Genomic DNA, 9032 nt, shown 5'->3' with positions numbered 1-9032 from the left:
AAAAAAAAAAAAAAAAAAAAAAAAAAAAAGCTAGACTTGTGTGTCTGCTAATTTACTGCTGTCCTTTCACTTAGAATCACAGTTGTTAATTTTGACCTGCATGGTCTATCACTATGGCTTTAGGTATAGAGAATGACGCTGATGTGTGTGTGTGGGGGGGTGTTTATTCTGATATATGGATGCCCATATGGTAATGATTAAAGTGGTTAATTGATAACAAACTGAAGGGGTTTTAGGGCTTTTCGGGAAGAGTGATTGAATCTGAAGCCAAAAACAGTAAATCAGTGCTCCTCAACCTGTGCTATAGTTTATGTGCCTATCAAAATTTGATCAATGTGTAAAACATTTTTACAGTGAATGAGTAAACATATTGGTCAGTAGTATCTGTCAAATGGATGTTTAATCTAGTTACATTTTAATATATCTTGAGGAATGAGGTACAACTTCATGCTAAATGAGATAAGGGGCCAAATAAAAGATAAGAGGGATAGCATTAAGCCAAACCTATACTGAGAACATTATTTCATATGTATAAAAGTAGGATCAGTAAATAGTACTAACATCCAATCAAAGGCTCTTGAAGGAGGGTGGGAAAGGGATTAAAACGATTTAAAATATATCATGTACATGTACCAATTCCCTACAATGAATGTAATCATCATATACCACATACATGTACCAAAATAATAAACTTTTTTTTTTTTTACAAAGAAACAAAATATGGAGTGAATCCACAACCTACTTCTAGGGACTTAGTTCTATTTTATTTATGCACTTACTGATTCTGTTAACAAATGTTACTGAGCACTCACTGTGTGCGGTAAACAGAACTGTTTCAAAGTGGACTGAACCTCATAGAAATACTCAGGCAGGAAGTGGCTATGAAGCTCAGTCAGGGCCTCCATACAAAAGTAAAAAGCATCATAATGCAGTGCACTTTCCCAACTCACTGTGTGTTTTTCTCTCACCTATGTGGGGCCCACAGGGCACATTCAGTATCTTATAACATTTAATTGCTGATGAGCCTCTGGCAGGTGTGGCTTACCCTAATGGACTGAAAATGCATCAGTTGCTTTCATTTATGTCCAGAAAAATGCCCCGTTCAATGGCAACCTCTTAAATTGGGCTTTTATCAGGTCCTTCTCTCAAAGCAAGGAAAGCTATTGAAGAGAGGTCAGTGTAGGTTTTAGGGAGTGCTGACACACACTTCTGAAAATGAATAGAGAGGGTAGCTACTTTCGATATCATCAATAATCACTTGTGGGAATGAATTTGATATGGATCAGCCACAAGGACTGTATTATTGATGGTTGACACATTTGAATTGGTAGCAGTATCTAAGCCTATTGATTTTATCTCTTCTACATTTTGAAAGTGTTGTATGCCAGCAGCCTGTGGCTTTGTCTCTGTGCAGGGTACTTGGGAGAACAGACTACCCAAGAAGATGAATGTGCTTTTGCTTGCCTACTACTATAGGTGTATTTATTTTCTGGTCTTATCACAACAGAGTAACGCTCTTGCCTACTTTCTGGTGTTCTGCTGCCAATCTTTAGTATGTCATGGTTTGTAGAAGGATCACTTTGTCTCTGCCTTCATCTTCATATAGCATTTTCCCTGTGTGTGTGTGTGTGTGTGTGTGTGTGTGTCAATGTTTAAATTTCTCTTCTATACAAGGATACAAGGCTTATCAGATTGGACCCATTCTACCTCGGGAAACTAGTTGCATCTTCAACAAGGTACAGGATCACAGTAATGAATGTAACTGTGTTGTAGACCTAGATTGTACCAATAAACTCAATAAAAAGAAAAAAAAACAATTCTGTTTTTAAATATGGTCACATTCTGAGGTGTTTCAGTGTTAGAGATTCAACACTTGAGTTTTGGAGGGTGTGAGTCATGGCATAACAATAGGGAAGGAATAGAAAAGTTTACGTCCTGCTTTGTGGAATAAGTATAATATAGGCTACAGAATAATGCAGACATTAACCATTACTTATACTTCATAGAGTAGGGTCACAAAATTGGCAAACTGAAAATTTGCATCTTTTCAACTTCGTCAGCTCTGTCCTGTGGCCATTTTATCTGAAATTGTGCTTATTAAGGTTTGCTTGTAGAAATATTTCACCAAGTCACCAAGGTGGAGCAATTTCTTCCAGCAAGTGATATTTATACCTATTTTTCATATTGATTCCATGGTAATAACACAGGCATAGTTATAAAAAATATGCATATAAAGCAAAATTGAAAATATAGAAAAATATATGTACATCATATTTCTAAAATAATTTTTATTAAAAAATTGTAGACTAATTATGAAACTCTATAAATTCAAAAATACACTAGAAGTTAGCTGCAAAATGATACCCAGTATCCTGTGAGCAGTTATGTCTGTCCCATATGGAAGTCTTGCTAGCATTTTGGCTAAGGTGTCACCAGCTTCAATGTTAACATTTTTCACTCTGCATTCAAAATAAGGATTCTATTTTTTATACTTTACTACTCCATCATATTGAATGTAATAGCAGCTTCCTCTAAATCTCTGCCTAGGGAAACCTAAGTAGTTGTTAGAATAGTCCAGGTGGACAAAACAAACAAACAAACCAAAACTAATTTAGGAATTGAAAGGTCTGATCCACTTATCATTGAAGCTCAGCCTAAAATCTGCTAGGGCATGTGGTTGTCTAGCAACCAACTAATGTCCCATAATGATCTACAAATTGATGTCTGGGCTGAACGAATGGTCTAGTCCAAACCCAAAGCTTTATATAGTTAATTGAAAGCTAATGTCCTCATTAGTGACTGATAGGGAGGTTCAACAAGTGTAGTTTGCATGTGTTAAGTGTTGAATATTTATTATACATGTTGCTTAATACAAAGTAGGAGGGACTGAACAATCCATCTGTTGACAATTATGAGAATAAAATCATGGTTTGGAACTGCCCAGTCCATAAGTTAAATTTAAAACAGCTAATGTCCACTATACTGCTGTTCACCTAAACTGAACTGTCTTCATCTCTATCACTTTCTTCCAGTTTCTCCTACTTGCATTTATTTATTTATTTATTTGACTCAACAAAATCCTGTGTACTAGCAAGTCCAGACTACTCCCAACCCAGAAGACAGAAAAATGCTTTCCTTAAATATCCCCTGCTTATCATCTATAATTCATCATAAAACTAGAAGGAAAAAGTGAAATTTTATAGTTGAGATTTATAAGGTCCTTTCAAAATACATTGGAATTTGAGAAAATTATGTTTGTCTTAATTCCTGCGCACCAAATCACCCCGAACTTCAGCCTATTCCTTCATCCTTTTGTGGTTTTATTTGTTAAACTCTTTTTAAAAGAGATAGCTACTTAAAGAAAATATTTTAAAGATTTATAACAAAAAAGTAAAATCATTGGTACTTGCTTCATTATTCATTTGAGACACTGACCATCTATAATGAATTTAATATCATGCTCAATTTTATGGTGAATAAGGGACTATATATACTTCAGCAGTTCTTCTCCCCCATCACCTAGGAACTTACTTTCTTCCTAGGAGCTACAAACAGAACATTTTTAAAATATTTAACTTTAAATAAAATTTAAATATTAAATAAAATTTAATTATATTAAGTAAATTTTACATTATTTAATATAACATTTAATATATATTAAGTAAATTTAAATATTCTCTTTACTAATCAGTTTCAATAATAAACAAATTCTTTCATAGTTTTATTATAGCATCCACTTTCATAATAGCCATATTCAATTCTCTCTCCTCTGGTACAGTTTCTTAAACTCAAAGACAGTGTGATATTCTTACCACATGGACCTATCTAGAATGAACAGTGCCTCAGCTATTTTTCTCTTTGCTGGGACAAAACACTTAGCACTCAACACTAAATGAAGAAAGGTTTATTTCGGTTCACAGTTTGTAGAGGTTTCAGTCCATAGTTAGCTGGCTCCAAGGGAGAAAGTTAATTAAGAAATTTAAGAATACCTTGGAATCTAGAAAACTAAAATAACTAAAAACTAAATATTCACTAGAATACAGTAAAAATATACAGAAATCCAGAATCTGCACAAACTGAAGTACCTCCAACAAAGGCTGTATAATACCAAAATATGTGAGGCTTCACGAATATTTGCCTATCTAGGACTAGAAAAGATTATAGTTGTACTTAAAGAACCTGCTAGATACGTTTCTCTATGACCACACAGAAAACTTGGATCTAGGAAAAAACAATGGTATAGCTATTGAAAACCTTATAGGAGAAAAGTGGACACCAAAAGGCTGGGGATTTAGCTCAGTGGTTCTGCGGCCAGCCTTGAAGGCTCAAGGTCCCAAGTTCGATCCCTGATACCAAAAAAAAGGTGTTTGAAAAGTGGACATCAAAGTTAAACAAATGAATATAAGAAGTTGTCATTGCCAAATGAGTTAAAAGGAAGTTCTAAAAAGTACAACCCCTGAAAACATAAAAATTTATCTTTCAATCATATAATTTTTTTTATAGTCACAGAAAAATTAAAATCCCCAGAGATCTGACCAGTTCAACAGCTATCAACTTCAGCTTTAGGAAATCTCTAATCACTTAGTTCAGCCCTTGTGAAGAGAAAAATATATACAGAGAGGTCCATGAGTAAGGGATCTAGAGACTTGAGAGATGCAGATAATTCTCAAATATTAAAAACCACAAAACAGATTTTGTGAAACGAAAGGTGTAACAGAAGAAACATTTCCCTCAAAACACCAAAAGTTAGCAAGTCTTGTCTTTTATCGTCTGGAATTCAAACTGCAAATAGTTCAATAAAACAATTCACATTCAGCACTATATTAATATAGTGGCATTCACATTTTGTTCAGTCTTTTCCAGTAGTAGAGCTCTATTTATAGTGCTCCAAAATTTCAGTGGAAGTTGTATGACTTTTGTATATATTGAGGAACGATGTGGGGAGGAAGGATCAGAGAGGAGAGGACCTCCATAGCTTTCCACAGTGCCAATCACTTTTGATAAGGAATTCCTGCACATCTGATTGGGGAAGAAGGGAGAAGGCTACATATAAAAGTTCATTTTGAGACCATCATTTGGCTACATAATCTGATTTTGGAGGATCAGAAAAACTAGAGAGTACAGAATATACTTAGGTGGTCTGAAGAAGAATATATGATGTAAATTCTGGTTTCTGGAGACAGATGCAGGAGGTGTGGATTTGAGTCCAACTATGACACAAAGCTTGTATGACTCACTTTTTTTTCTTAGTTCAATCATAGTGTGAAAGTACTATTTTAAAGAGGTGAAATCATGTTAATCAGATATATATATATATATATATATGTATATATATATAAAATGAAAACATTTTAATGGGAGAATCATTAAGATTTTATAACAGGTTCAGAGGAGAAATCAGTGTCACAATTATAGTCAGATAAGGAATACAGACTTTACAAATGCAAAACTAGCAAAATTGGCCTCAATTGACAGAATCATGCATTTTTATGGACAGAAATTATTTGCATTACTATCAGGTTTTTTTTTTTTTACACAACTATTAGCTTCACGGGGTTGTAAAATATCCTTGTGGAAGACAAAAACCAATCAAGGAACCTACCAAATTTTAGTCTTACACAATTATTCCCTACAAAAGATGAGCTGACCTGTTAGGCTCTAGTACTTATATTCAATTAGTTTACACTATTAATAGAAAGAAAAATAGAAAGATAAAAAAGGTAAGAGACGCAGTGAGTTGATAAGTCTGAAAACACTTAAGTCTATCAACTGGTAATCTAATCCTGTCATAAATAACCTTCTTTTCTCACGGCCCAATACTGTATGCTTATTATTAATAGATACCATACTAGTTTAAACAGAAAGAGGGAAAACATAAATCACAAGAGACCTAATTTATTATACCCTTGGATAAATGGCAAAGCCTTCATTGCACATTCCCTGGATGCCAATGAAAGACCATGATCCTCAGTTAAAGTGAAATTTGTTCTGGCTTAGACTGACAAGGGTAATTAATGCTTCTGTAGAAAAATCTCTGATCCCAGTTACTTTACGTCACATAAAGGAAAATTCCCCTCTCCACTCCTCCCTCATCGGTGGTTAATATTGAGTTATGAATCAAATAATGACAGCCCTGAAGAGACAGGCAAAGCAGAGTCTGAAGTAACTCAGGAACAAAAAGCACACAGCCAGGAGTACAAAACTAGTACATTCACCTTCCCACACCAAAGTAAAACAGGAGCTTTTCTCTTGTTATGGTTCATGAGATGGACATCCAGGGCTCTTTCAAGGATACTGGTTATATTAGCGTCTGTGTGCTGTTTAGCCCTGGCTAAATACCTCAGCTCCTCCACACCCACAGTTTCCCTCTCTCTCTCTCAAAAGGACAAGTTATTTAGAAGCAAACTGCACCACCAGTGCTATGGCTGAAAGCAATAATTATATGGAGCTCAAGCAGGAGTTATCTAAATTAGCATTTTTAAATTTGCTAACATTTATTGAATAGTTCCTCTATGTTATGCAAATTACATTCACTATCTCATTTTGTCTACCTAACAAGGCCATGACATAGGTCCTAATATTATCACATCTTATAGGTAAAGATAGACTTTTCTAATTAGGTTGAAATTCCATAGGTAATAAATAGCCAAGTCAGAGCTTAAAACTGAGCCTGGCTTATATAAAACTCTACCTTCTTAAGCACTGTGTACACAGGCTGAATCGACATTCCTCCCAACTGACCCCTTATCATGCTTGTGAGCAGGTGAAGAGTGACTCTGTTTTCCTCAGAATGATAAATGGTAGGTTTTTTAATATTTCCCCACACTGAACATGGCAGAAGCCCTTTCCAAGGTGTCGTACAAGTAGATCCAGAGCACCAGAATACAGGGAGAAAAGTGAAGACCTTAAGACAGCATGGAAGATGTGCTTCTATATATATATCTTACTGTTACCTGCCTTTCTTTTCCATAAGCATACCAGGATGAAGAGGGAGAAGTGGAATTTGCTTCTTTTATGAAAATGTGTTCTGAGCAGGTGGGTATTCTTTAGGAAAAATAAATAAATATAATAATGAGATCTATGTTTTATACTTAAGATGGTCGAAGCTCCATCTATTAAATAGAGCTCTGTAGCTCCCATTATTAGAAATTCCTTATATAAGAAATTCTTTCCTCTAGACTGGTGATGGTGAACCTATGACACACGTGCTGCAGCCCTGTTTGTTGTCACTGAAAGCTCTAAAATATTCAACATCACTGCTCTAAACTAAGCATTTCCAGGCAATGAAATTACATCCAACTTTGGGAGAAGACAAATCTCTCCTGTAACATTTACAAACTGTAAGTACCTGAGTTATTTGGGTCCACTTCCTCTTCTGTGTGTGGAATAATAGTACTTGAAAAAGTTGGTTGTTCAAACTTCTACTTTTAGATAGAAATTAATTTGAAATCTCTGCTTATTTTATAAAGTAATCTTTTTCTTCAATACACATTAGGAACAATAAATGTTCTGATAGAAAAAGGGAAACCCCAAAGCTAAAATAATGAACATCTTAACAAGAAGCAAGAAAAGTACCAGTTTTGAAAGAGAGTTTTGCTGGATACATCAGTCTAGGTTGGAGGTTGTTCTCTTTTAGTACTTGAAATATCTCATTCCAGGCTCTCCTTGCCCCAAGGGTTTGTGTTGAAAAGTCTGCTGTGATTCTGATAGGCTTTCCTTTGTATGTGATTTGTTTCTTTTTTCTTACTGCTTGTAGTATTTTGTTCTTCTGTTGGGTTTCTGGGATCTTGATTATTATATGTCTAGGTGTAGATTTTTTTTTATTGTAGCTAGTTGGGGTCCCATATGCCTCAGTTATCTGAATGTCAAATTCTTCCCCTCTGTTTGGGAAGTTTTCTGTCCTTAATTCTGCAAAAAGCTTTTTAAAGTCATTTGTATTTTCTCCTGCTACTTCATGGATTCCTATCAGTCTTATGTTCTTCTTCTTTGCATCATCTAGGAGTTGTTGGATCGATTTCTCATGATCTCTTACTATTTTTAAGAGATCTCTCTTTTCATGGTCACTGACTGCAATCTTATCTTCTATATCTGAGAGCCTATCTTCGCATTCTTTTATTCTGTTGTGTACACTTTCAATAGAGTGTTTAATCTCCTGGATATCTGTTTGAATCTGTTTTATGGATTCCATTTCTTTCCTATGTTGGGTGTTTATTTTTTCCATTTCTTTCTTATGCTGGGCCTTCATGGCTTCTATCATGGTCCTGAGCTCATCTATTTTTTTTGTCAATTTCTGCTCTAGAGTCTAGAATCACGACTTCCATTTTGCTCACTATCTCTATGGTTATCTGGGAAATTATTTCTGTTTTGAATTTTTCTAGAGCCTGATTGATCTGTTTTGTTACTTCCTGTGCTTTGAGTTCAGTGTGTCCTGGTGGTTCACTATCAGCCTTTTTAACCTCATTTGCCCTACTGGTTGCCATTGGTAAACTGGAAGTCTGTCCTTGTGTCTTGCTTAAGTGTTTTCTCATTTTAATTTTTGTTGTCGGACTGTCTTTGGTTTAATCTCTGGATTATCACCCAAATCTTCCTGATATAGTTGTTCCCTAGCTTCTGTGTCTCTAACGACCCACAGATATTCTCATCTGCATAACATGAGAGAAAACAGCTCATCAAATCAACGGCAATGCTTTACCCCAACTGATACAATCAGCAACACATTAAGATCAAGCACAACTTGGACACTGACCACCTGTGGTAGTCACTAGTCTATCACCCTTATATCATTTGAATTAAATTGAAATCCAGAACATGTCTGCAGTGAACAAAATTTCAAAATAGTGTATTTACCATTTAATGGCTCAGACAGAGTGAAGATGCAAGACCCCTGATCTCAGTTAGCTGATGGCTGAACCCCACAATGCTGATGGACCTCGGGCTGCAAGGCCCAGATTGAGTTCCCCAACCTTCTGAATGGTTGAACTCCACAACGTTCTATTACAGGTTTCCCACACCCTTTCTTTAAAGATGTTCAA

The sequence above is a fragment of the Fukomys damarensis genome, unplaced genomic scaffold (genome assembly GCF_012274545.1).
Source record: "Fukomys damarensis isolate Sample0158 unplaced genomic scaffold, DMR_v1.0_HiC HiC_scaffold_24, whole genome shotgun sequence".
NCBI classification, from domain to species: domain Eukaryota; kingdom Metazoa; phylum Chordata; class Mammalia; order Rodentia; family Bathyergidae; genus Fukomys; species Fukomys damarensis.
This window is presented reverse-complemented; position numbering follows the sequence as displayed.